Consider the following 26212-nt stretch of genomic DNA (forward strand, 5'->3'; position numbering starts at 1 on the left):
AATGAAGTGACTATCAACTGTTTTAAATGCTAAGAAGTAATACATATGAAAGATGTCAGATCTGAAGACTATAGCCAATCTGTCCGTGTTAAGCATAGACCTATACTGAAATGTTGATGGAAGCATGTAGGCAAAGCCCCTTTGGGGTGATAATGCAAGAGAGAAGGAAACACAGGAGAATGATGTTTCCAAATCTCTAGATGCTGGAGTATGGGGAAGATGTAGTTCCAGTAAGGAAATAGAAGTTGAGCAGATTCCTTGTGCTCCAGATTTACCTAGGAAGAAAAAGTATCTGTAACCAGACAGGCAGTTACTGACATTATGACAGTCATCCAGTCAATCCACACAAACCATGAGCAGAGCACAGACAAGCAAACCAGCAAAAGAAAAATAAATCAGCTTTGAGGATGATGACTTAAGTCCAAAGGACCACACTGCTTTCATCATGAGCCTTCAAGGCAGTCATGGTTCTTGGTTCCTCGCTGGTACTTGCTACCTTTATCTTTCCTTTATATCACTTGTGTTAAAGCAGACATCTGTGATGATTTTAGGACTGGATAACCTTGAATCTAGTTCTACCTCCTTTGATCAGTGTGTGGTCTTGTTTCATAATGACCTTACTGAGCTTCGGATCTTTCATTTATAATATGAAAGGAATGGATGATCATTATATGAATTCAATATGAAAAATGTAAGGACCATAGCATGTTTTAGATGAATATAGACTTCATTTAAAACAATATACAGGGTCCTAAGACCTGATATTTGCTAAATCTTTAGTTATGTTCTTAAGCAAAATAGTCTGGATGCTTTTGCAGATGGGTTTAAAGTCTGATATCAGAGAAAACTGAGCTGAGACAAATGCACAGCTATTCTTTTCAAGAATGTTTCCCAGTGTGGATTGGCTAGCAGCTAACAAGACTGTTTTCTGTGTGCATCAGCTGGAATTTTACAGTAATGTAATGGTTTGGATTCATGTTCTTTGTTATTGAATTTTCAGTTGCTTTCATAACTGACAACATACCAGCTCATAGTCTGTTGTTGTTCTAAGAACATCTGCAATACAGCTTTTCCTTTGGAACTTAAATCATCAGATATGCTGTGGCCAAGGGCTGAAACTAAATACAAACAGCCTCTTGCCAAGGTATTCTCCGTTTGGCCTTACTGTCGTCTCAGGCTGAATTTCTCTTTCAGGGAGTTTGCATGTCTTCAGTTTTCTCTGTTCAGGATTACATATCCACAAACCACACAGCATGGCCAGCTCACCCTACTATCTAAGGATGACTGACAGGTAAAATATAGCTTTTGTTCTTTTCTTACCTCAGCTCTCAAATACCAAGTTGTTGATGGGTGGTGTTATGGCAGATTAGTATTGGAACGTACAACTTCCTGCAGTGCTACACAGCAAGGAATGTCTTGAGCCATGGCCTCAAAATCTCTCTGCTCTGCACTGTTGCCGACCCAAATACCTTAATGGACTGCACAGGAGGAGTACATCTGTCACTCAGGTAGCAGGGAATGGGAGCAGAAGGGTCTAAGTAAACAGTGATGATCAAGTCCCACCTAAAGACATTGACATTAGGTTATTTTTTTAAAGCATTGTATTAACTAGCCTCAACACATGATCATCTTGTGTGTGACTCCTGTGCTAACTCAATGCTTGCAAGCTCTTGGCAAATTTTAATATGAAGACTCAGAAGGGAATCAAAGAGAAGGTCCTACTCTTGGCTCTGCCACCACCAGGCTCTAAGTACTCTAGGAATACTTAATTTCTTGGGACTCAGTTTCTGCTTTAGTGAGATGCAGAGGTGAAGCCTCCAGTGGACCTTTTGTAGGTCTTAGATTCCAGACTTTTCCCAGGTTAGTCCTCAGGCTCTTCTACCTAGAGACTGACGTAGGTGAGAGCAGTCCTGAAGTTTACACAGTCTGTGTGACATTCTTTAAGAATAACGATATATCTGCATGCCCGAGACTCATATCTGTAATCCTAGTTACTCAAATGCCTGAGGCTCATACCTGTAATCCTAGTTACTCAAATGCCTGCGGCTCATACCTGTAATCCTACTTACTCAGGAGATTGAGTCAGAGCATTACAACTCAAAACCAACATAGGTAGAAAAGTCCACAAGAAACAATCTCCAATAAACCACCAAAAGCCACTGAAATCATGGTTCAAGTGATAGAGTGCCAGCCATGAGTAAGTAAGCCAAGCAAGGCAAGCATGTGTGAGCTCAGTACTAAGAAAATAATAGTAGTAATAATAATAAAATAAGGCATAGGTTAAAAGGTCAAAAGCTATGTACATGTGACCATATAAGATGATGTTAAGTGAAATAAACGCCAAGATAGGGACACAAGTGGTTTTATCTTTCTTGCTGTTGTTTTAAATGTACTTACAATGTACTATGTTATTTTTTTTGTTTCTTTCATATGTTCTTCTCCCATGGTATAACCCCTCTTTTCACTGTATTTGATTCCAGTGCCCTGCATCTTGTATATACATTTTTCTAATTTGGGGAGGGGAAAAGAAATAACAAAATGCTGAAATAAGGATACAAGTTGACCCACTGTAACAATGAGATGTACAAGACACTATGTTGAAAATGAACTTTACAGCTTCTGGGGGTGGGGAAGAGGGAGAAGTTGGAGAGGTGAGGAAGCAAAGGATGGTAGGGGGAAAAAAAAGGCAGGGGTAATAATGCTCGATAAGAAATGGACTCATTACCTTACTCATGTCACTGTAACCCCTCTGCAGAGTATCTTTACAATAAAAAAATATATATGGAAGAAAAAAGGCATAGGTTAGTTTCTACATTAACTTAATAATACATTATTCTGTCACAAATGTTTATTGACTGAATTCATCAAGGAATAAACTCTCATAGTTCATTGTCATGAATCTATATTTTCAGGACTACATTAATCTCAATCAGGGAGAAAAGTATTTCTCTTCACACCTAGATAACTGTATGGGGGAAGCAATAATAAGAATTCATCCCCTTATTGTGCTGACAAATAAATAGAACAGACCTATTCATTTCTGCTACAATGGTGGAATTTCTTCCACGTTTTAGAAAAATACCTTAAGCTTGCTCTGTGTTTTATACAAAGTGGATATGGTAAATGAGATTTTATATTTGGCTCCTTGTAGCTAAGTTCAAACTATACTACAAGGATGAAAAAATAAGTACATAATTTAAAAAACAAACAAAACTCTTTCTCCCTTACTCAGACCTTCTTTAAAGGAATGTGAATTTCAGTGCAATAATATTCCTGGTGAGCAAACAATAACAAGCCAGGCATTAAATTCTTGTATTCCTATCTACCCAGATATGAAGATTACAGTTTGAAACCAGCCTGAGCAAACAAATCCCTGAGACAATTATCTCCAAGTAACCCGCAAAATGTAGAATGGTGACATGGCTCATGTGGTAGAGCATCAGCCTTGAATGAGAAAGCTAAGCAAGAGAATGAGACCCTAAGTTCAAGCCCACGTCCCAGCATAAAACAAACCAAACAAAACAACAAAAGGTGAGTGAAAGAGATCTCCATCCTAATATATTTTTCCAAAGTTGATATTTGTAGTCCAAGGAAGAAATGGTGATTTCACTCCCCCTCGTCATCTGATCACTGATGTAGAAAACAAAATGGCTCACTAAGCTCTTTTCTAGTTAGCAGGATTTATTTAAATTTCTTTCCCTCCCCCATCCTCTTTTTTTTTATAACCCGCAGCAAATTACCAGTATTGATAAACCATTAGAAAATAAAATAAGAGACAATTTTATTGACAGCTAAATGAAGTAATGCCTGGGTTGGTTTTCAGCAACTGAGCTTTTTGTATTCATTAAAACTCTACAGGCAGCATGTGTTAAATTTTTGATATATGCAGTTTGCAATGAAATCTTTATCTACATTAACTGAGACACCAATTTGTACCCCTGTTGCACCCTAATAAGCTGATTTATTGTGGTTTCCCAATGCCTCTAATGAAAGAGCTTGGAGTTTTTTAGTGGCCTAAATCAATTTCATTTTTGGAGGCAGTAGAACTTGTCAAGGTCCATGTGTCTCGTTTCCTCTTGTCAATGTGGATGGATCCTGTGTTGTTTTCAGCAGCTGGTGGCATGACAAATTGGCCTGTGGGCTGGCGACTACTAGGACATCGACATCAACTCAGTGAGTGGAATGACAAAAGCTGCTGGATTTCCAAGTGACTTCCAGGAAAGGAGTGTAACACTACTGTTTCCTACAAATACATTAAAAATAAATTTTAAAATGACTATATGCACCAATCTAGAGGGCCAGTAATCACTCCATCGTTCTTAGCATGATCTTGACTTGCTTTATTTGATGGTTTTGAAATTTTTTACTCTCCTGCTTGACCTTCTGCCTCTACACAGAAGGCATTTCCATTTGGTCACTGATACATTCTAAATACCTAGAAGAATCTAAGCTTGATAGATATCAGTGGGATAAATTTTTATATGAGGAGAAAAGAGCAATGAAAATTCTTTCATTGAACAATTATTTTTTAAACCAACATTTGTTGCCCAAAGGGACATGGAACTTTGAAACATTGATGAAATTTAGTCTCTCTCCCTCTTTCTCTGTTTTTCTGTTTTTCTCCAGAAAATGAAAGGCTTGGTTATTTTAACCATTAAATTATTTTTATATCAAGAAATATCATTCGTAGGTGCTTATAGCAGTACAAATATTTGAATTTCCAATGACATAAATTGACATTTTCCTCTCATTATACATTTCTGAGGGATCAAACTTTAATCTCAGGTAAATTAGGAGGCAGAGATCAGAAGACTGTAGTTTCCTGGACATCTGGGACAAAACAAAAAAAGTGAAATTCTTATCTCAGTAAATAAGCTGAAATAATCAGTGGGAATATGAGTCAACCCAGCTTAATTGGGAGCCATAAATAGGAGGATCACAGTACAAGGCAACTCTAGACAAAAATCTGATGCCTTTTCAGAAAAAAATATAATATAAAACAGAAAGGGCTGAAGGTGTGTCTCAAGTCACAAAATGCTTGCCACTGAGCGTAGTGCCCAACATTAAAATGCTGGTATTACTAAAAAAGACAAACAAGTCAAGTGCTGGTGGCTCACACCTGTAATCCTAGCTACTCAGGAGGCTGAGGTCTGAGGATCACAGTTTGAAGCCAGCCTAGCATAGAAGTCCATGTGATACTCTTATCTCTAATTAACTGTTCAAAAAGCAGAACTAGAGCTGTGGCTCAAAGTGGTAGAGTACGATCCTTGAGCAAAAATTGCTTAAGGACAGCATCTAGGCCTAGAGTTCAAGCCTCAGGAACTGCAAAAAAAAAAAAAAAAAAAAAAAAGAGCCATGCTTGTAAGGCATTCTGAATTTAATTTCTCTATAATTGCTTTTATTCTCCATTGATGGACTGGAGAATAAAACATGATAATATAGATTTCTATTCTGTGAGAGTTCATCTTTCAGAAATTATACAGTTTTAGTTACTGTGGTTTGCACTGTAATATTAACCAGACTATAATGTACAATGTTTTAAAAGTGTTTTTCAGGTAATCTTTTAAAATAGGTGGGAAGATCTCCTTTATTTCCAATAAGGTATTTTTAAGTCATAGTGACCTCATTTATCTGTGGTTGCTTGTGGGGTCACAATTACCTCAAGCCCATGCGTGTGAGAAAACAAGAAGAAATTAATGGGAGATGTTACGTGTGCTGAGCTGGCAGTAATGGCAATCTCATCCACCCATATCCCCCTGCATAGCTGTTACATGTTAACTACTAAATTATTAAATTTTCTGCTGGCCACTGGTGGGTCATGTCTATAATCCTAGGTACTCAGGAAGCTGAAATCTGAGGATCATGATTCAAAGCCAGCCTAGGCAGGAAAGCCTGTGAGACTCATATCCAATTAACTTCCAATTAAAAAGCCAGAAGCAGAGCTGTGGCTCAAATGGTAGAGCAATAGCCTCACGCAAAAAAGCTCAGAGACAAGATGAGGCCCTCAGTTCAAGCCTCAGGACAGGCACTAAAAAATAAATACATATTATATATAACTCCAGACTCCCTAAATTCCTAAGGACTGTCTTAAAAGAAAATACTCTCTGGTTCGCCCAATGTGAAAACACTAATTTATTTAATTCTAAGGTAATGGGAAATACAGAAGAGTATGAAAAAAGAAGAAGCTGATCAAATTGAATAGCATGACCCTTTGCTTAATGTTCTAGGAGTATCCTAAATTAGTCAAATAGTTCATCTGAGAATTAATTTTATATGCTAATCATTGTTCATAGCCCAGAAAATATTAAAGAGATAATGAGGGGAGGACAAGGGGGGGATGGGGGTAGGGGGATGTGAAGGGATGGGAAGGGGAAACAAAGGAGGAGGTAACAATGCTTGATAAGAAATATACTCATTACCTTGCCCATGTAATTGAAACCCCTCTGTACGGTATTTTCACAATAAAAAATAAATAAATTTTTTAAAAAAGAGATAATGAGTAAATTTGTTAAAGGCCACGTAAAATTTCCCTCCTTTCTCTTCCTAATGTATTAGTTGATTGTTTCATAGGGTACCTGGGTTAAAGAATTCTTCTCTGATTTTGCTTCCTCCTTATGGAGAGAGTTCAGAATATTTGGGAGTAAATCTCATCTGGAAGCACATTGATCCTAGAATGAATTATCCCCTCATTTTGCCATCTTGAAACAGTCTGTGGTGCAAATCCAGAAGACCTCTGAATACTCCTGGATCTCAGGAATCATGGCAGGCACAAGCAGCTCCCTTCCTGGAGATAAAGAGAATGTGAAAGGATTTAACAAAGCTTGTTGGTGTTTATTGCTTTAAAAAATGGTTTCAAAGCATTTTTGACAAAACTCACTAGTTGATCAGATCTATTTTGTTAGCATTTTTATGTCCTCCTGTGTAAGTTAGGTTTGGTTGAATCATCAGAAACTTAAAGAAATAGAATTATCTCATGTGGCTCTCTTACGTAAGAGAGCTTTTCCGGTTTCATCTTGTACCAGGAAAATCTGGCCTACAGCCAAAATTTTCACTCAGAATATTAAACAATTTCTCATTAAATCCAAACACTTTTGGCACAATTCGGACAAAAAATACGCTGATTCAAAATTTGGGAGAAAATTTAATTGGGAAAAAAATAACATGCCTTCAATGAGATTCTAAATGTGATTTTCATAACAAGAGGGGCTTTTTCATATTACAGCTTTAGTCACAATTTGGCTGGCTAACCTCAGGCTAGTTGCCTAGTTACTTTGGTCTCTGGTTTCCTTACGTTTTAAAATAAAGAGAATAATAATTACCTTTAAAGATAGATTGAAAGATTAAGCAGGATTCTATCTATAAAACACTCAGGGCAGGCCCAGTAACAAAAAATGTACACTCAATAAATAGAAGTTGTCATCTTGTGAGGACATAGGAAGCACTGAAGTAGAGAAGCTGAGGTACCATAAGTGAGTCAGAAAGCTGATAGGATATTGGTGACTATCCAGTCTTCCAAACTAGATCAACTCTTAGCAGAAATAACAGAGGTTTCAATTGCAAGAAAGGTTCATTACCAGGTGCCAGGCACTCATTCCTGTAATTCCAGCTACTCAAGAGGCTGAGACCTGACAAGGCAGGAAAAGCCAGAGACTCTTATCTCCTTTAATCTACTTGGAAATAAAAGCTGGAAGTGGAGCTGTGGTTCAAATGGTAGAGTGATAGCCTTGAGCAAAAGCAGCTCAGGGACAGCTTTAAGGTCCTGAGTTCAAGATCCTGTATAAGTACATTTTTTTTTTCATTTTGGGAAACAAATACGGTTTCTTCTAAGAGATGAGCATAGCAAAAATAAAAATAGCAGTCCACATGCACTATAGAAGAGGCAAAATAGGCAAAGAAATTTAAATATTAGAGCTAACATTAAGTAAGGTATATATGGTGCTGGACTGTAATCCCAGCATTCAGTAGACAAAGCAAAAGGACTGAGAGTTCTAGGCCAGCCTGGATTATATAGCACAATCTTGCCTCAAAAGTTAAAATTAAATCAAAGCCTCACTCCTTCAACAATAATAAAATTCAACTAAGTCATTTTGGAAGGAAATGCAAGTACTACTAAAGCCAAGAAAGTCAGCAGGATGTGTTCTCTGAAGGATATTAACACTACAACAAACACTTGAATGAATAAGGAAACATCTAACTCACAAGAAAAGAAACACTACAGTCCCCAAGCCAGAAACTATTCTTACACACACACACACACACACACACACACATACAGAGTCACGACACTAAGTTTAACCAACTGTAATTCTTTCTTAAAAACAACATTTTATTCGAGCTTTCCAAAAGAAGAATTCATACAATAGGCAGTAAGAAGTTCTCACAGGGGTGGAACTGCCTGTCATCCACAACTTCTTGGGGAAACAGCACCACGTGGTAGCCAATAGTCCACAGGTGTGAACCACTAGACCATGCTTGATTGGAAGAGTAGGAAAGATTTCTGCTCCCAGAAAAATGCTGCAAGCTTCTTCTCCAAAGGGAGGCCACTAATCTTGTCTCTGAGGATGAAACACATCAAAAGGAAAGGTAAGAGTTTTAGAATAAATGGCTGGTGTAATTAAGGCTATTGTTAAGGGATAAGAGTCAGCAGCAAGTTTAAGCAATGGAACAATGTGCCATGGGCAGTTTCTCAAATACTTGCTTACTTCAGGAAATTATGATGAGCTCATCAAGGAGCATCCTGATCTCTAATAGTCAGAGAGAATAAAAAGAGTAGGGAAGGACAAAAGAACCCAGATAACTCATTGCTGAGACAAGAGTTAACTCTGTAGCTAAGAGCACCAGTAGGTTAATTAAGAAGTCTCTTAGGGATAAGACTGGCACATTTTCATTTCCAGAAGATACTGATCATTAACACATGAGCATAACTAATAGTTATGGAGTAGAGGCCTACCTCTGCAGAAAGGAGGGTGCTAGAGATATCTTCTTTGCTCAAAGAGCTAGAAGTTTCTTGCTCACTCAACCCACTAGATTCTTACAAGAAGTCAGCTCTGCTTTTAGTTGTACCTGTGTCTGCTTAAGAAGTAGGCAGATAGCAAGCTTAGATTCACATATCTCAAGGACATTAACCTATTCTACCTCTCTTCCTGTAGAGAGCTCGGAAGATGAGTGTCTATAGAATATCCATAAAACTGCATGTTATGTCATTGTGAAAGCTTTGCTTGCAAGACATTGAAAGTCCTTACTTAAAACAATAAGGCATTTACTCTTGATCTGATCCAGTGTAAGATACCAAGATACCAGCAAGAAAAATAAAAACATCACTAATTAAATTTATGTAGTGCTCTCTAGGTACTTATACCTATTAAAAGAGAATTGTAAGAAGTGTTTAGATACATAGATATATAGTCAGATAAATATTTCATAAATGTCTATTTTGAATATTTTTATTACCTTAAGTAGTTGTAAAAAGGACTTGCTATTTCTGAAACCAGCTTGTTAATACAGTGCTTCTTCATCATTGACACCTCTTCTCACCCACGCTGCCCAATCCACCCCTTCCCTTCCCTTACTTTTTGTAATTTTAGGTATGTATTGAATTTTTTTTTGCAATTTAACAAAGGAGATTATGTGTACACTGTATCTTGATTTGTTTAGGTAAATATTTAGATATGTATTTGTCATATAAATACTATATCATAAATTTTTATCTACAACCATCAAACATTGTGCTTTGCATTCATGAAACACGATCACATTCAAATCGGAATTGTTAGTCTTTTTTTAAATTTAGAGCCACAATACCCATGTTTTTTTTCCACTCAGAATTGTTCTTAACGATAAAAACATTTGTTAACATTCCTTAAAAAGTCACATACACTTGCCTCTTGGCTTTTCACCTAGACAACAACACTCATTATGCAGGATTTTCTTTTTGCTTGTTGCCAATACTGAGAGTTGAACTCAGGGACCTTGTGCTCTCACTTGGCTTTCTTGTTATAGCTGGCACTATGCCACTTGAGCCACATTACCAATCCATCACCTTGCTGATTAATTGGAGATGGAATGTCCCAGACTCTTCTGTCTAGGCTGTCTTCAAATTGAGATCCTTTAATCTCAGCCTTATGAGTAGCTAGAATTACAAGAATGATCCACCAGAATCCAACACATATTTTGTTTTTGGTGTGTGTGTGTGTGTGTGTGTGTGTGTGTCTGTGTGTGCATGTATGTGAGTACTAAGGCTTGAACTCAGGACCTCTTATTCTGGCTTAATGTTTTGGGTTGAGTTTGCTGCTTTACCTCTTGAGCTACACTGCTACCCCTGTTTTTGTGTGTGTGTGTGCTTACTTGGAAATTAGTCTCGAATTTGTCTTATTGAGCTTATTTGTGATCCTCAGATCTCAGCCTCCTAAGCAGTTAGTATTATCATTATGGAAGTTTTAATAATGGTGTCTTCTTTATCTTTTCAGGGGATGTCAATAAAAGGTTCTCAGACAGTGAACAAAATCTTTACTCCACTTCAGTGGTGTGTTGATTGAACAATCAAGAGCCTCCAGTTGTCAATCATATCACAGAAAATAACAATGAAGTTGACACATGCACAGGAAATGACAGCTATATCAAGACTGCCCCTGGCCAACGGTGATTGCAAGATATGCTCATGGCAAACTAAATGCCTCTCGAGATGTTGAACTAAGAAAAGAAAGTGCAACTCAGGAAAAAAATATATTATCTTATTTAACAAGAAGCTATGACTCTGGGGCAGGTTAATTCTACAAATTGACAAAATTCAACATTGTCCCTGGATTCATTTTCTTTTTCTGCACAGCTCTGTTCAGCATGGTGTCCTGCTCAGCTCATTGTTTTCATGGGCCTCAATATTATTAGAGATCCAGAGGTCAATGGCAAACATGGCATCCTAAGCAATAAGAGAGTGCTTGTTCCCAAGTGTCTGTTTTTTAGCTGTAGACATAATAATCCTTTTGGCAAATATTCCAGTCATACAGAGAGAAGAAAAGGAGAGACTACAGGTCATTGCTCATCATCAACCTATGTCATTCTGTAGGAGTTGGGACTTATTAACATTAATTAATGTTAGAATATGTTAATATTGCATCAATACATACATATGATGTGAATATATTAATATACTATTAACATGATAGTTATAGTTGATGTTAACAAATTAGCATTAATGCTAAAACATTCAGAAAGCTCAATTTTTCTGAAAATACCTTAATTTTTATACATTATAGCCCATATACTGTGTGAAAACAGTCCGTGATTCAGGGTATTTATTTCCAGGATCCTAGCTGGAGGCATGGGGCACAGCAACTGCAGCAATCCTGGGGACATGGCTAACACTGGATTCCAAGTACCTGAAGGGCTATGTACTGTGAGCAGAAGATGGGAGCTCTGTGGAGGGGCTGAACCTCTTTGAAAAGCCACCTCGCTCAAAGGTAAAACCTAGTAAGAGTACTTTGAGTCTCCATTTAGAAGCTGTGGCTTGGCAACAAAACCTTGATGGGACCAATAATACCAGTAGGAATCCTTCCAGCAGGTGGCTCAGACCATCGTTTGAGCAACTTCGACCTTAGCCTACTGACCTGCCACCTCTTCAATCTCATGGCATGACAGCCAGACTCTCTACCAGCCCCTTCTCTGCCCCGGTCTCTCCGCCATCCTCATCTTTTCTTCTTCTGACTCTAACACCTCACATAGACTTGTAGTTGCCTCTAAACAGGCCAACAGTTGTGAGTTTTCTCTCCTATTTGCTGTATCATTTCCATCAAAGCTCGTTTTCCTATAAATGACTTACGTAAGGTATCTGTTCATTTCCTGCAGACCTTAATCTTTCTTCACTTGTGGATGCATTCATCTCGAGTACATTTGGAAACAAGTTGACAACCCTCAGAATTCAGAAGCAGCAGTTATGGCTTATGGCTTAAAGAGCCAATATCAGAGGCAAAAAGAAAAATACCTTTTCCAAACATAATTTTGCTCCCTCCCATCTTTGTCTATCCTTTCCTTATTTCCTCCGTGCTTTCTTATCTTCTTTTTCCTTTCTTTGTACCCTTTGAAATAATTTTTATATTTTAAACAGTAAAAGTATACAAGAAATTTAGACTTATTCTGAAAAGTACATAGGAAAAAAGAGAGTTAATCATACTTCTACCTCTACAAAAAAATCACTATGAATATTTAGTGTACTCTTGCCTTATATTTTTTTTTTCTATTTCTAGTTTAACACTGATTGACTATTTTCTAAAAGTAGGTGTTTTTATTAAAAAAAAAGTTCTTGGGGCTCATGGAACATTATGGGTTCTGGGCGTTAGAGTCTAAGATAAATTAACCCCATGACTTTGAGCATATAGCAAGAGTAGCACATCACTGTAGGAATGCATGCTGCAGAAAACCTCTACTTCATGACCAGGAAGCAGAAAGAGAGAACAGGCTGGGATCCCATAATTCTCTTTGTGAGCATACGTATCACTGATCTAAAATATCTCCCTCTATATTCCCCTTCCAAATGTCCACAGCAAGTTTGAGTGCTTTTCTTTATATTCATATAAACATCAACTGGTGTTTATTTTTTGTCTTTTGTTTTTTTTACATAAATCAAGTAGTTTTCTTCTTTTTTCGGGGGAGGGGGTCCAGTCGTGGGGCCTGAACTCTGGGCCTGGGCGCTGTCCCTCAGCTCTTCAGCTCAAGGCTAGCGCTCTACCACTTGAGCCATAGCGCCACTTCTGGCATTTTTCTTTTTGCTTATGTGGTGCTGAGGAACCGAACCCAGGGCCTCAGGCATGCAAGGCAAGGGCTCTACCACTGAGCCACCTTCCCAGCAAGTAGTTTTCTTCTATACATACCCAGGAAAACTTAGTTGTACAACTTATGCAAGTAGTAATTATATATATACATACATATAGTTGCTTTAAGTAAATTATATATTTATATTTCATTGAATTATATAATACATAGTAGTATATACTGCAATTATACCTATAATTATATGTATTACATAGATATAACAATAGATATTGCATATTATAATTGTAGATATCTTCCTTTCTAGACTATCATGAAAGGTGGAAACATTTTTATCATTTTATGCACTCACAGTTTTTTTTTAACACAATAACGACTCAATAATGAACTAAATGAGGATATTCCAAAATATCTCAATTCATATGGCATAATCAAGTAAGTACTTTCCTCATTAATTTTGAATACTCTTTCGTATTGCTTAACCAAATCTTAATTTTACTATTCAGGTTGGAGTAAGAGACTCTGTTGTCACCCTAAAATTATGTTGTTTCTTTTTCAAATAGCAAAAACATTTGGGAGCACTGTTATAGCTGTAAGATTTCAATCCCTTCACATGTGTTAAAGCCAGAAGCTGGTACACTGTACATACCTAGAAAATGCTGCTTTGCCTGTATAATTATGGCTATTATTCCCTTACAGAGATTATCTTGATTTCCCAGTGTCTTTAGGAATCTTTGTTCTTGACATTTAATTAGCCTGTTTTTCTCCTAATTTCCAGAATGAAAATTATTGGATTTATGTTTCTCCTAAATAAAAAACTTAAAACATTCAGCATTTTATCAATAGACTATACACTCCCAAACCAGAAGGAAAATTGTTTCTCAAAGAAAAGACAACTCTTTTATTTATTTGTTTGCTGTTAATATTATTTTTAAGGGATTACAGTTTCTTAGATGGGTTATGAGTACAATGCTTCTTCATTTTTCCCCTCCCATTCCTACTCACAAGTTACATAGTTCATTTTATATATAACTCTTCAAAAATAACAATAAAATGGCTAGGAATGTGGCTTAGTGGTAGAGTGTTTGCCTAGCATTCATGAAGCCCTGGGTTCAGTTCCTAAGTAATTCATAAAAATGAAAAAGCCTAAAGTGGCAGTATGGCTCAAGTGGTAGAATGCTAGCCTTGAGCAAAGAAACACAGAGACAGTGCCCAAGCTCTGAGTTCAAGTCCCAGGTCCGGAAAATAATTTAAATTTTAAATATAAACTAAACTAAAAATAAAATGCTGACATGAATATCTATCATCTATCTATCATCTGTCTCTACATATTAATCATTTATGCATGTATGCATATATATAGTATATACTACATATATGCATATATATTATGTATATTTTATGTAGACATATGTTTATATATAAAGAATACATACACATATATACACACATTTAAAAGGAAAAATTATATATATATATAGTAAAGATACTGTACAAAGGGGTTACAGTACATTTCCTATCGAGCATTGTTAACCCCTCTATTTTTCCCCCTACCCTACCTTCTCTCCCCACCTCCCTAACTCCTCCCTCCCTGCCCCTCCGAAGCTGTAAAGTTCATTTTCAACATAGTGTCTTGTACATCTCATTGTTACAGTGAGTTAGCGTGTATCCTTATTTCAGCATTTTGTTGTTTCCTTTCTCCTCCCCAAATTAGAAAAATGTATATACAAGATGCAGGGCACCGGAATTAAATACAGTGAAAACAGGGGTTATACCATGGGGAAGAACATACAAAAGAAACAAAAAAAATCACATAGTACATTATAAGTACATTTAAAACAACAGCAACAAAGATAAAACCTCTTGTGTCCTATCTTGGGGTTCATTTTGCTTAGCATCATCTTCTATGGTCATATGTACACAGCTTTAGAACTTTTCTGCTTGTATATAATATGTATATATGATGTATATATGAATATTTTATGTATACATATATTTATATATTTAAAAGAATACATACATATATATACACATATTTAAAATAGAGCTCTCTCTGACCCAGCAATCCCACTTTTGGCCATTTACCCAAATGATCACAAACAAAGCCATACTAAGGTATCAGCACAACTATGTTTATAGCAGCATTATTCACCATAGCTAAGATATGGAATCAACCCAGATGCCCCTCAGTAGATGAATTGTTCAAGAAAATGTGATATATATATATATATATATATGTATATATACATATACATATATATATATATATATATGAATTCTATGCCTCCAGAAAGAATGACATCGCCCAATTTGTTAGGAAATGGAACAACTTGGAAAAATTATATGAATTGAAGTAAGACACTCCCAAAGAAACATAAGTCCCATTGTTTCACTTACTTGCAATAACTAGTATACATCTGGGATAATCTTACCAGACAAGCAGAAAAGGTCAAAAGCTATGTACATATGACCCTAGAAGATGATGCTAAACAAAATGAACCCAAGATAGGACACAAGAGGTTTGTACATTCTCACTGTTGTTTTTAATGTACTGTGTGATTTTTTTTGTTTCCTTTGTATGATCTTCCCCCATGCTATAACCCCTGTTTTCACTGTATTTGATTCCAGTGCCCTGCATCTTGTATATACATTTTTCTAACTTGGGGAGGGGGAGGGAAATAACAAAATGCTGAAACAAGGATACAGGTTGACCCATTGTAACAATGAGATGTACAAGACACTATGTTGAAAGTGAACTTTACAACTTGGGGGGCGGGGAGAAGGAGTTGGGGAGGTGGGGAGGAAAGGGATGGTAGGGGAAAATAAAGGAGGAAGTAACAATGCTGGATAGGAAACATATTCATTACTCATGTAACTGTAACCCCTCTGTATAGTATTTTCACAATAGAATATTAATAATAAATAAAAGGAAATTTTGTATAGAAAAATTATACACAAGAACAGAGATTTGAAATTGAACACATAAAAAAAATCCTTTCAGCCTTAGTTCAGATCTTCTTTTGCTAGTTGTAGTTTTCAACTTGTGTAGATTTCTCCCTATCTTTATGTATACATTCTACCTTTAGATAGGGCTCTGTGTCATGGCCTCTTTGAGGAGGAGCATATGCGTTTTTAACATTTGAACCCTGACTGTACTGCACTTCAAATGACTCTGTAGACCTGTCTATGGATCCTCAGGGTTTCATGAAACTTAAAATAAAAGCCTGCTGCTCCAGAAAAAAGGAAAATAAATCCCCTCAGCGTGCTTGTGCACACACACACACACACAAACACACACACACACACACTCTCTCTCTCTCTCTCTCCTTATAGGAGATATTGTTAGATACTAGGCGTTTACATTTTACTGCTTATGTTGATATACGCACTTGGAATAAGTTGTTTCAAATAATGTAAGCATTGTAAAATGAAGTTATGTACAAGTCAATTTAGAAATTCATCTGAATAAAAATGAGAGTTTTATAGAAAAATTGAAACCATTTTTATCTCAGTATCTGCGTTTGCATTTCCCTGAGGATTCTTATTTTTCAGATTAAATAGCTTTATAATATTTTTTACAAAGACATCTAAACTTACATGGAGCTAAATTATCTCATAAAGACAATGGCAATCAGCAATCTAGAGGCCAGGAATGGGTTTGTAGGCATGCTTGCTTTCGTCAGACTGCTTGCCAGTCTGTTTAGCTAGTAGGTACTCTCCATTCAAATAGACTAGCAGACAAATGAACTTTCAGTGTCTAACAAAGTGGGAACATGTTCTTCCAATCCCAAAGCCAACATTGGAGTATAGTGGCTTTTAATCAAATCCTCAAGATGCTGAGCAACCAGCCCAGCATGAATCCTTTCTTAGTCTTTAAACCCTGCCTTGGTTTGCAGCTGCTGCCTCAATTTCATGAAACCATAGAATTTTAGAGCTGGAATAGACCTTAGACTATTTGGCCTCCTAACCATTTTTAAACCATTGCTGGAAAACACTTCTGTTGCTAAATCCTTGCGCTCTTTAAAAGAAATAAATCCTCTGTTTTAGATGCTTTCGTGGAGCAGCTTGTTAAATGGTTGTTTGGAGAAGTCCTTTTATATTCACAGAACCTGAGTGAATATTTGAGCTCTTAGAAAACACTAGCTGCCCAAGGTTTGGCTCTTATTATTTATTTATTTAGTTAGTTACTTATTTATTTATTGTGGCACTAGGGTTTGAACTCAGGACCTCATACTTGATAGGCCAGTCACTATCCTGAGCCACTTTTGGCCCTAAAACTTTGAATTTTAAATGTTCCCTAGAGGCCATGTGTTAAAGATTTTGTTCCGGTCCATGGCATCATTAAAGGTGGTGGGAGCATGAGTAGGCGGGGCCTACTGGAAGGGATTTGGTCACTGGGAGTGTGCCTTTGGAAAGGATATCCTGTTGCTGGTTCCTGATCAATCTCTTCTTTAATGTACTTCTACAATCACGTAAGTGCCACAGGCCCTGGGCAACAAAGCCACCAAGAGTTCACTGAAACTCCCCAAACTATGAGCCACAATATGCTTTCATCCTCTTAGGTCGATTCTCATGGGTATTTTTTTACATTGACAGAGAGTTGACCAGCACAGTGAACAAGAAAAATACTTTCTACAAGTGAAAAAACTTGGACGAGAAGAAGAGGGACAGAAACCCAGCCTTTGCTGAATGCCTGCCCAGTAGTTGCCAATTTATTTAGAATAGCTCTTTCAATACTGGTCTTCCAATATCATTATTGTTCTTTTTTTACAGATGAAGCAACTGAATTTCTAGTTACCTCAGAGTTAGTGGGTAATAAAGTAAGATTTAAATTTAGCTCTATCAGGTCTCATATATGGCAAAGGTTCTGTTTATTCTACCAAAGGGTGTCAATTGAGTTTTGCTCAAATATTTTAAAGGTAAGTATTTCCTGAGCCTACATGTGGCTGTCTGGCTATCTGAGCAAGTGGATTCCTTTCAAGAGCATCTTCAACGTATTCAAAAAATCCAAAGAAATGGAGCTATTTGCCTGCTTCAAGATTACAATTAGATATATTTTTTACAATGGTTCCTTTATGTATTACAAAGTCCATCTCCTTTAGTTACACACTATTTAATAGCACAGTTCTGTATTCTTCATGGCAGTTCTAAGAATTCAAGGAACAAGGCCAAGCAAAGGTAGATGATTTTTTACCACTGAGTTTTTTTTATAACAATTTTATGACAAAAGGAAGAGAGGGGAGGGGAAAGGAAGGTGAGAGGAAAGGAGAACTTTTTTAACAAAGGAGAGAAGAGGGAAACAAAAGGAAAATCAGAAGGGAAGGAAATGAGGTAAGGCAAAGGAAAAAGAAAGTCAATGAAAGAAAAGAAAAGGAATATAGTTAGTGAGATTTTTACCTTTCTGAACCAAAATCTAGAAATAAACAATATCTTTAGGTTATCTTATAGAGTCCAAAATGAATGTTTGATTGTTATTTGTTTGGAGTGAATTCTATTTCATTTCTTTTTAATATCTATTTCTACCTCAAATAGGCACAATCAAAATCACAAGAGTCCTAGTGGATGGTTGCTTGGGAAATGTAAAGAGGAGTCAGCCTGATCTCCAAGGTGATCCTGAAAATTTTAAGTAAGGTTGAAGTCATTGAGTATAGATCCTGTCCCTCAAATCCTTCTCAGGTAGGCATTTAGTCTCAATATTTCTTTTTTTTTCTCTCGGCTAATACAAAATCAGACTTGCCTGTTCTTATTTATACCTTAATTAGATTATACTCCATCACTGAAAAATTCTGTCTGCCACCAAGAAAAGGGGTTTTTGGTTTAATGTCTGAAGGGTTAAAGTTTTGAGGCAGTGACCACTTGTTGCTTGTTTAAGATCAGCAAATTCTGTTTAGCAGAGCAACACGTGTTGGTAATCCAAACACCTGGTTGGTTGTGTACCTTTATAAGCCCTGCAAATCTTTATCTAGAGGCTCTCCTCCTAGGCTCCACTGTGTTGGAGTGTAGGATGAGGCCCGAGCTGCAGCCCGTCTAAATAAAACCTTAAAACAGCTGTAAAGTCTGACTCTCGGTGGTCTTCTTGGTGGGGGTCCTGTCACCTGGGCACAACATGTCTTTCTTTAGTTGTATTCCTTGAGCAACATTACTCTTGGCCTAGTCACTTCCCTGGTTGTCTCTTGTCTGTTCCTTTGAGGTTTCAATCCTTCATTTTGCCCCAGGTCAACAATTAGTTGATAAATACCTTTCCTTTTTATCCAATGAGAATCTTCCAGAAACACACAGCTCTTTCTACTTCAGGGACTTAGTACCTCAGTCTCCTTATTTGACTATGATGACTTTTTTTTTTCAGTCTTGAGGCTTAAACACTGAGCCTAGGCTCTGTCTCTGAGCTTGCTTTGTTCAAGGCTAGCACTACTTCTGGCCTTTTCTGAGTGGTTTGTTGAGATAAGAATCTCAGAGACTTTCCTGTACAGGCTGGCTTCGAACTGCAAACCTCAGATCTCAGCCTCCTGAGTATCTAGGATTACAGGTGTGAGACACTAGCACTAGGTAGCTATCATGAATTCTTTTTTTTTTTTTTACCCTACTAATGGCTTTCTCAATACATTCAGGCACAGCTGCATCACATTATTAAAGAATCTGAAATACGTAGCTGGTCAATTTATTTTTCTCACCTTCTAGAAGTGTTTCTTGTCAATGGTTTTCACTTAGTGACCCAAGTAACAAGTGCTCCTGTTCTGTAAGTGCTATGATCTGTGTTCAAAGGCATGGTCCTAGTCAGTCAGTTCATGTTTTCATTTAACTATAAAAGATGAAATAGAGAAACTCCAGGAACAAGGCATACAATGCCAGCTCAGAATAACCACTAATTAGAGGAAGAGACTTCCTTTTTAAACATTCTTATTAAATGTTTTTTCCCTCCGAAATGGAGGCAGACTCTGGAATATGGAAATAGTCACATTTGTGGTTTTATTACGGTGTACTTATAGTTTTCAAACAGTAGGCTAGGTCTTGAAAGTTGTTGACTCAGCATACTAAGCATGTGTTTGGTCGACCACTTTTTCTTCTCTAGTTTAAACCCATCTGTATTCCAAGGGAAATTTAATCTGTACATTTATGACTCATTTGTGCTTAACTTGTCAAAATGTTAAGAGCTGTTTGAAATTTTAAAAAGCCTTTGGATTCTGGTGCTTATATAATTTTTATCCTTGGAATCAGAAAGCTGCTTTGCAGAGAATCAATCTGATACCCTATATGCATATATGCATTACATATGAGAACATGCAGGTCCAAGTTAGGCCCCAAGTCTACTGCTGCTAGTTTGAATTTTAATCTACAGATACATAAACAAGTAAGCCTTCAACTTAATTTTTTCAAGAAAATTGTATAATTTATGTGACAATTTAATAAAGTTGCTAATTTAATTCCTTTCTTTGCAGCATCTCTGTGGTATGTTTTCCGAGTTGCAGACTACACAATGCTGGGAAGTGCCATTCTCAAATACCCTATGAATTCATAAACTGAGTTGCCAAACACAGGGCATTTGTTGAATATTTTGACCTTCCTTACATTGGTCCACTTTGGAATCTGCTTTCCCTTAGTGAGGGAGTGTGTGGCAAAGCCTTGTGGTCACAGGATCCTGAGTCAGTAATCACAGGGAAGGCCACTGGTTCTCAGGAGACCAGACATAGACTCACCCTTAACAAAACTACACAGAGTTTTATAGTGGGGAGGGGTTGTTTGTTTTTCTGCAACTATATTGGATGCTGAGAGAGAAAGGATTTTTCTGCTTCTGAACTTCTGAGAAAAACATCCACCTAAGCCAGGAGTCATTGAGTGCCAAATCAAAGAGAGAAAGAGTTGGCTGCTTAGAAGGAGATGGACAAGACCTGGATCCTGCTGTGCCTGAAGGCCTAGATTTCTCAGTTACGTAAGAACATTAGTTCTCTTCTTTTGCTTCAATTAATTAGAACTGTATTTCTGTCCCTTAAAACCACCAATAAACCTGACAACTCTGTGGGAATTATCCTTGTGATATTAGCTAGCTGTCATAGAACACATAAGAAAATATATCATTTTCTCCTTTTTGCTACAGGTTTTCATCTTAGATTTTTTTTAAATTTGATTTATCTGTGCTTATCTGGTCAGACTAGAAATTAGGTATTTTTTCAGAGCCAGCTACCCTCACCATAACAATCCTTCTGTCCCTGCAGATGACGGAGAGAAGAATCATCTCCTAGCCAGTGAGAACAGGAGAGGCTGATGCGGGAACAGGCACTCTGTTCCAGGCTCAGGTGCTATGAGTGACAAAGTAACACTCACAGTCGAGATCCAGTCTTACAAATGGGCAATGAGGGATCCCACAGTCAATGCGATAAGCAAATGGCTCATCTTGTCATTGTAAAAATGGAACCCTACAATTGACATCCAGTCCCAGAGCCAGAAACCTGGGAAACCAGAAAGGCAAGGTGTGGGGAAATAGGGTAGTGGCGTTTGTAGGAAGAATCAGAGAGTAAGCTTGCCAGATCACTGCCCAATCTGCATGATGCCCAATCCACATAAATCCACATAAATCTAACTACCCTGATCGCAGCACAACTGCACAAATAGACACATAGTGACAGGGGGGGAGTACTCATGCATTTACTAATTTTTCTTTTTTATTATAATCAATCATAGATCAAAATAAAAATCCTGAGGGCAAACTGGTGATCATGGATGGGAGATAGAGAAATGTGAGTGATTTTTGCCCTAGAGAAGCCATACAGCCTATTAGGGGCTGTCTGGGTCCGTACACAGATAACACATGGAGAGAACAGACTTTATCTTCTGATCATCAACAGAGGCTTATGAGAAATGGAGGCCCAAGTTGGATGGGTGGTTGCTACAAAGAAGGGGTCACATGGATTGGAAAGCAGGTTGTGCTCCACTACTTGTCCTGTGTGGTTCTGGGAAGCACTTGGCTTTTCTTCTTGGCAAATGATGACTACTGCCTCAAAAACTCGGTGAGGATGAGTAAGTTTACTGAGGCATGATGACCTGAGAGGAGCTGAAAGAGGAAGGACACCACCAGCGGCCCCTACCCAGTCTACTGAAGGAAACAGTGAGGTCCCCTGAAGGATGGGTCAATAGTCCCTATTGCCTCCCACACCCTGTTGAGCTGAAGAGATGAAAACTGACCAAAGGTAACAGGAAGATTTGGTGAATGGCTCAAGGGGCCATTGAGTTGGGTCGAGTATCCATAAGCTGAAGCACTTCACTTTGAAGTTTGGAATCAGGTAATGCTGAGCACCAAATGCCTCTCCCTCCCTGCTCTCTCCCCACACCAACATGTCAGCACCTCCTCAAAATGCTGAGACATCACTCCAGGGAACGTGAGGGCAGAACCCCTGAATTAGCTGAGAATAAGTTTCTGGCACTGAACAAGCTCTCAAAATAGGAATCTAACTATTCAGAAATCTGTGGACAGTTCTATTGTGTTTGGATGGTAGAGTTTATGGCTTTAATTTATGCTGACTAATTATGTAAGCCCTCAGAGGAATTGAGCCTGTATTTGTTCTCTGCTTCTTTCCCCTTCCCCCAGCGTTTCCAGGAATGGCTGGGATTCTGAATGGAGCTGATAAAAACAGAGAACTGTCAGACACACATTGCAGATCTGTCTTTACAGCTTTAAAATAATTCAGAGCACATGTTTCTCCTGATGGCAGGAAAGTCGTTTTACTGCTACATGGAAAGGACATCATAAATTCTATATACCTCCATCTATGCTTTCTCTGACCGGAGGAGTTGACACAATTTTGACTCATCTGTGACCAAATTTTGGAAACTGTGAGGATGGAACCAAGTGTCAATGTATCCATAAGTGGAGGATATATACTCCAAGGGGGTGACAGAGTCTCTTTTACTAGTGACATTGAGGAAAATGGCAGGGACAGCTATCACTCAGTATGGCTTGGCTATAGAGCTGCCTAAAGGCAGTGTCACAATTGCTCAAAGCAGAGACAGGAACAACTCCCAGGGCTTGAGGAAGTAGGTCAGGTCTGACAGCCACTGCTGCTTGGCTCTGCCTTCCCGGCTCCCCTCCTCCACCTGGTGTTCTTCTGGGTTTCCTCCTTCCTCTCATTTTCCAGACACCATCTCAGCTCCTCCTCCTTCCTCTGAATTCCAGTCCCTCTCTCAACTTGACAGGAACATAAAGTAAAATGCTTCTCGAAACAGAAAGCCCCAAATCACTTACCAGGCTGAAAGACAGTAGAATGTTAAAAGCCTTATTCCCGATTTCTGCAGAATTTAATTTGGTTAACCCAAAATGCTGAGATTTTGTGCTGAGATTGTGGGCAATTTATAGTTTTTGGAATCTGTATTCGTTTCCTGGGACTGATTTAAGGAAATCAGATTGATGCTATTGTCATTTGGAAAATATTCCTTATTTACCAAGCATCATCCAAAATCATATATTAGCTCCTTTGAGGTATAATTTTTATCTTTAAGCATAAAAATTTACTTTTCAACTAGACTTGATATTTTTTCTTTGTAATATATATACTCTGCTAGGAATTTTTGTCCTGTTACCTGATCAACCAGGACCAGTGCCTTGGCTTTCAGTAGTACAATACTATGGAACTCTTCTCTTTTTTTCTCACTTTTTTGCTAGGCAACAGGTCCTCACACTGTCTATAGACCCTGTGCTGCCTATCAGAGGGGCATCTGTCTGCCACATCTATAAAGTTGCACAGACAGAGCATAGATAGGTCATGTGAACATCAGAGCTCTTCCCTACTAATCTGGATCATCCCAATAGAGTGCAGTCTAGAGCAAAAGGAAGGTAAGAACAAGAAACAGGAAGGAAATGATAGTGAAGATCAGGAAACAGATGTGAAACCAGGAATGGGATTGATGAGATATTAAAGGGCAACTGCTCAAGGAAGTCTGTGGCTGTATGTCTATAGTCTACTATATTAACCAAACTTGTCCTGTTTATACCATCATCTCTGATCTGGGATCCTACTAAAGGGTCCATCTGATTTTGACACTGACATTGACATTGACATTATCCTTACCCTCATTATCAGCTGTTGATTCTTAAGAGTTGGGACCTCTTCCAGTCTCCCTCAGATTCCTTGCTGCTGCTGCCTGATATTGCTTGTGATGGAGAAAGAATTCTGGATGCCAGGAAAGTCCTGGCTCATGGTCTCACCCACAAACAACCTTCACTCACCAAGCCATCTGCTTGCAATCTACAGCCTTGATCTTACCTGCACTTCTGATTCAGTGTCAAATTCTCATTGGCCATGATGCATGGCCTTTGAGAGCATTATTTCCACTTCTATATCAAAGTCTATTTACCAAAACCACTTATTATTACTTATTTACCAAGCCACAGCTATGTTCCAGGTACTCTTCTGAAGGGTAAAAGTAAAACAAAACTCCACTTTCCATCCCTAGAGTCAGAGTGTTGAAAATCAAATGGTATTCTTTTTTAACCATCTGCCAAGGTCCTTGAATTGAAGTTCAAAATGTATCTCAGGTTCCGCTTAACTCATTGTTATCATCCTTTAATCCTGACTCCTCCCTACTCAGCCCCTGGGAAGTACCCACTTCAGAACATAAGGCCAACCCTGCACCCTCCTACCTCGGGTCAGGGTCTGGGCACATGACTCACTCCACCTGTTAGTGCAGTTCCTCCCTAGGCAAAAAGCCAAAGCCCAAAGCCATACCCTCTTTTTAGAACTCAGTTTAAATGTCAGTTGCTCAGACAAATCTTCTCGTTGACCTCCCAAAATGACTTAACCCCCTACTGTAGTTCCTAGTCCCCCAGGCACAAGCTCCTCCCTCTTAATATTGCAAATTAAGTGCCAACTTGTCTTCCAAGACAATAATCATGGGAGCAGATACAGTGTGGTGGTGCCTACAGCTTCTACAGTGCCCAGGTAGGAATGTTTTTAAGTAAAACAATACAAGGTCAGGTGCAGTACCTATAATCTCAACTTCTTGGGAGACTGAAATAGTTGAATAGTGGTTTGTTTTGTTTAGAAAAAGTCTATGCTTAATGCAAAGGGATAGGACATCAGAATTCTTTGCTGAACTCCTGGGAGGATTATGATTTGAATCCAGCCCGGGCAAAAAGCAAGAACCTATCTCAAAGAACAAACCTGGCATAGTGGGACTACAATCCCAGTTATATCAGAGGCACAGGTAGAAGAATTAAGGTCCAAGCTTGTGCTGGGCAAAAGTGCAAAAATTCTATCTGAAAAATAACTAAAGCCAAAGGAAGTAGTAGAACATTTGCCTAACAAGCATGAGGGCCCTGGTTCAAGCCCCAATACCACCTAAGTGGGGTCAAGAAAATAATTTAAAAATAGCTGGTTTTCATATTTTACAAGACAATATCAGATCCTGTGATCACATTCCTAAGGTATTGTCCAGGCCCTCAGAAGGGGTAGCACTCCCATGGAGTCCTACAAATTACATTTTTTTTTCCAGCTCCCAGAGAACTGCCTCTAGCCAAGGACTAGCTTTATCTCCTTCATTACTATCTATACCCCTGGTACCTGACATAATTGTATTTGGATGACTGTTGTTTATTAACTTTCTAATCACTGAATAAGACAAAGAAGGATTTGAAAAAGCTATTACATTTTAAGCATTAAGCCAATGTATATTTACATTGAATTATGCAATCAGAAGGAAAGAAGCATCTTGGCTTCTAAGAGTCAGGCTGATCCATGAAAGTTGACATGTGATACTTGGTCTCCCATGACAGAAACATCCTGGATAGGACTGTCACATACATGTCCCGTGGCTACACTGCAGCTGCACTGCTTTCAGGCTGATTCTGATCTTTAACCTTGACTATAAGTAAAAAAAAAAAAAAATTTAACTCTCTAAAGCTAAGAGTCTTTGACAAGGATCTGAAATCAATTCATCTTGCCTCTAAAATTGGGTACCTTTCTTTCTCTGTTGCTGGCACTGAGCAAGGACTCTGCCTTTCATCAATCTTTAAAATGATGAGATTCTTCAAAACTGTATAGATTATTACAAATAAGTCCAAGAATTTTGCATAGAACCCAGAGAGATGGCAAAATGTTCAACCTCATCAAGTCGATGACCCAGCCTCAATTCTTTATGGGCATCTTCCTCGTTTGTTTATTGCTGTGCTGGTACTGGGATTTGAACTCAGAGCTTTGTACTCTTGCTTGGCTTTTTCATGCAAGCTGGTGCTCTACCACATGAGCCACACCTCTACTTCTTTCACAGTTGATTTATTCTCTTTTGAGATTACTAAAATAAGTAACCAACCTGATAGTGCTCTTCTTCACAAGCAAATGTAATAGAACACCTGTGTGTTGAAAGGCATATATCTATACAATCTAAGCATATATTATCTTGTCCAGTTCTGGCTCCATAAACACTGCATAAACACCAGCTCTTATTTTTCTAAACAAAGCTGTTT

The 26212-nt window shown here is 38.1% G+C and overlaps 1 long non-coding RNA gene across 1 annotated transcript in view; it reads right to left on the bottom strand.

The window, feature by feature from the left end:
- Positions 1-3672: 3672 nt before the first annotated feature.
- The window catches only part of LOC122107296, a 44530-nt gene continuing 21990 nt past the window's right edge, over positions 3673-26212 (bottom strand). The window contains exons 4-5 of the long non-coding RNA XR_006147327.1: positions 6576-6784; positions 3673-4243 (exon numbers count right to left, since the gene is read on the bottom strand). This is a non-coding gene — a long non-coding RNA (uncharacterized LOC122107296). The remainder of the gene's footprint in view (positions 4244-6575; positions 6785-26212) is intronic.

The sequence above is a fragment of the Dipodomys spectabilis genome, unplaced genomic scaffold, assembly GCF_019054845.1.
Source record: "Dipodomys spectabilis isolate Male_0828 unplaced genomic scaffold, ASM1905484v1 ptg000050l, whole genome shotgun sequence".
NCBI lineage: Eukaryota > Metazoa > Chordata > Mammalia > Rodentia > Heteromyidae > Dipodomys > Dipodomys spectabilis.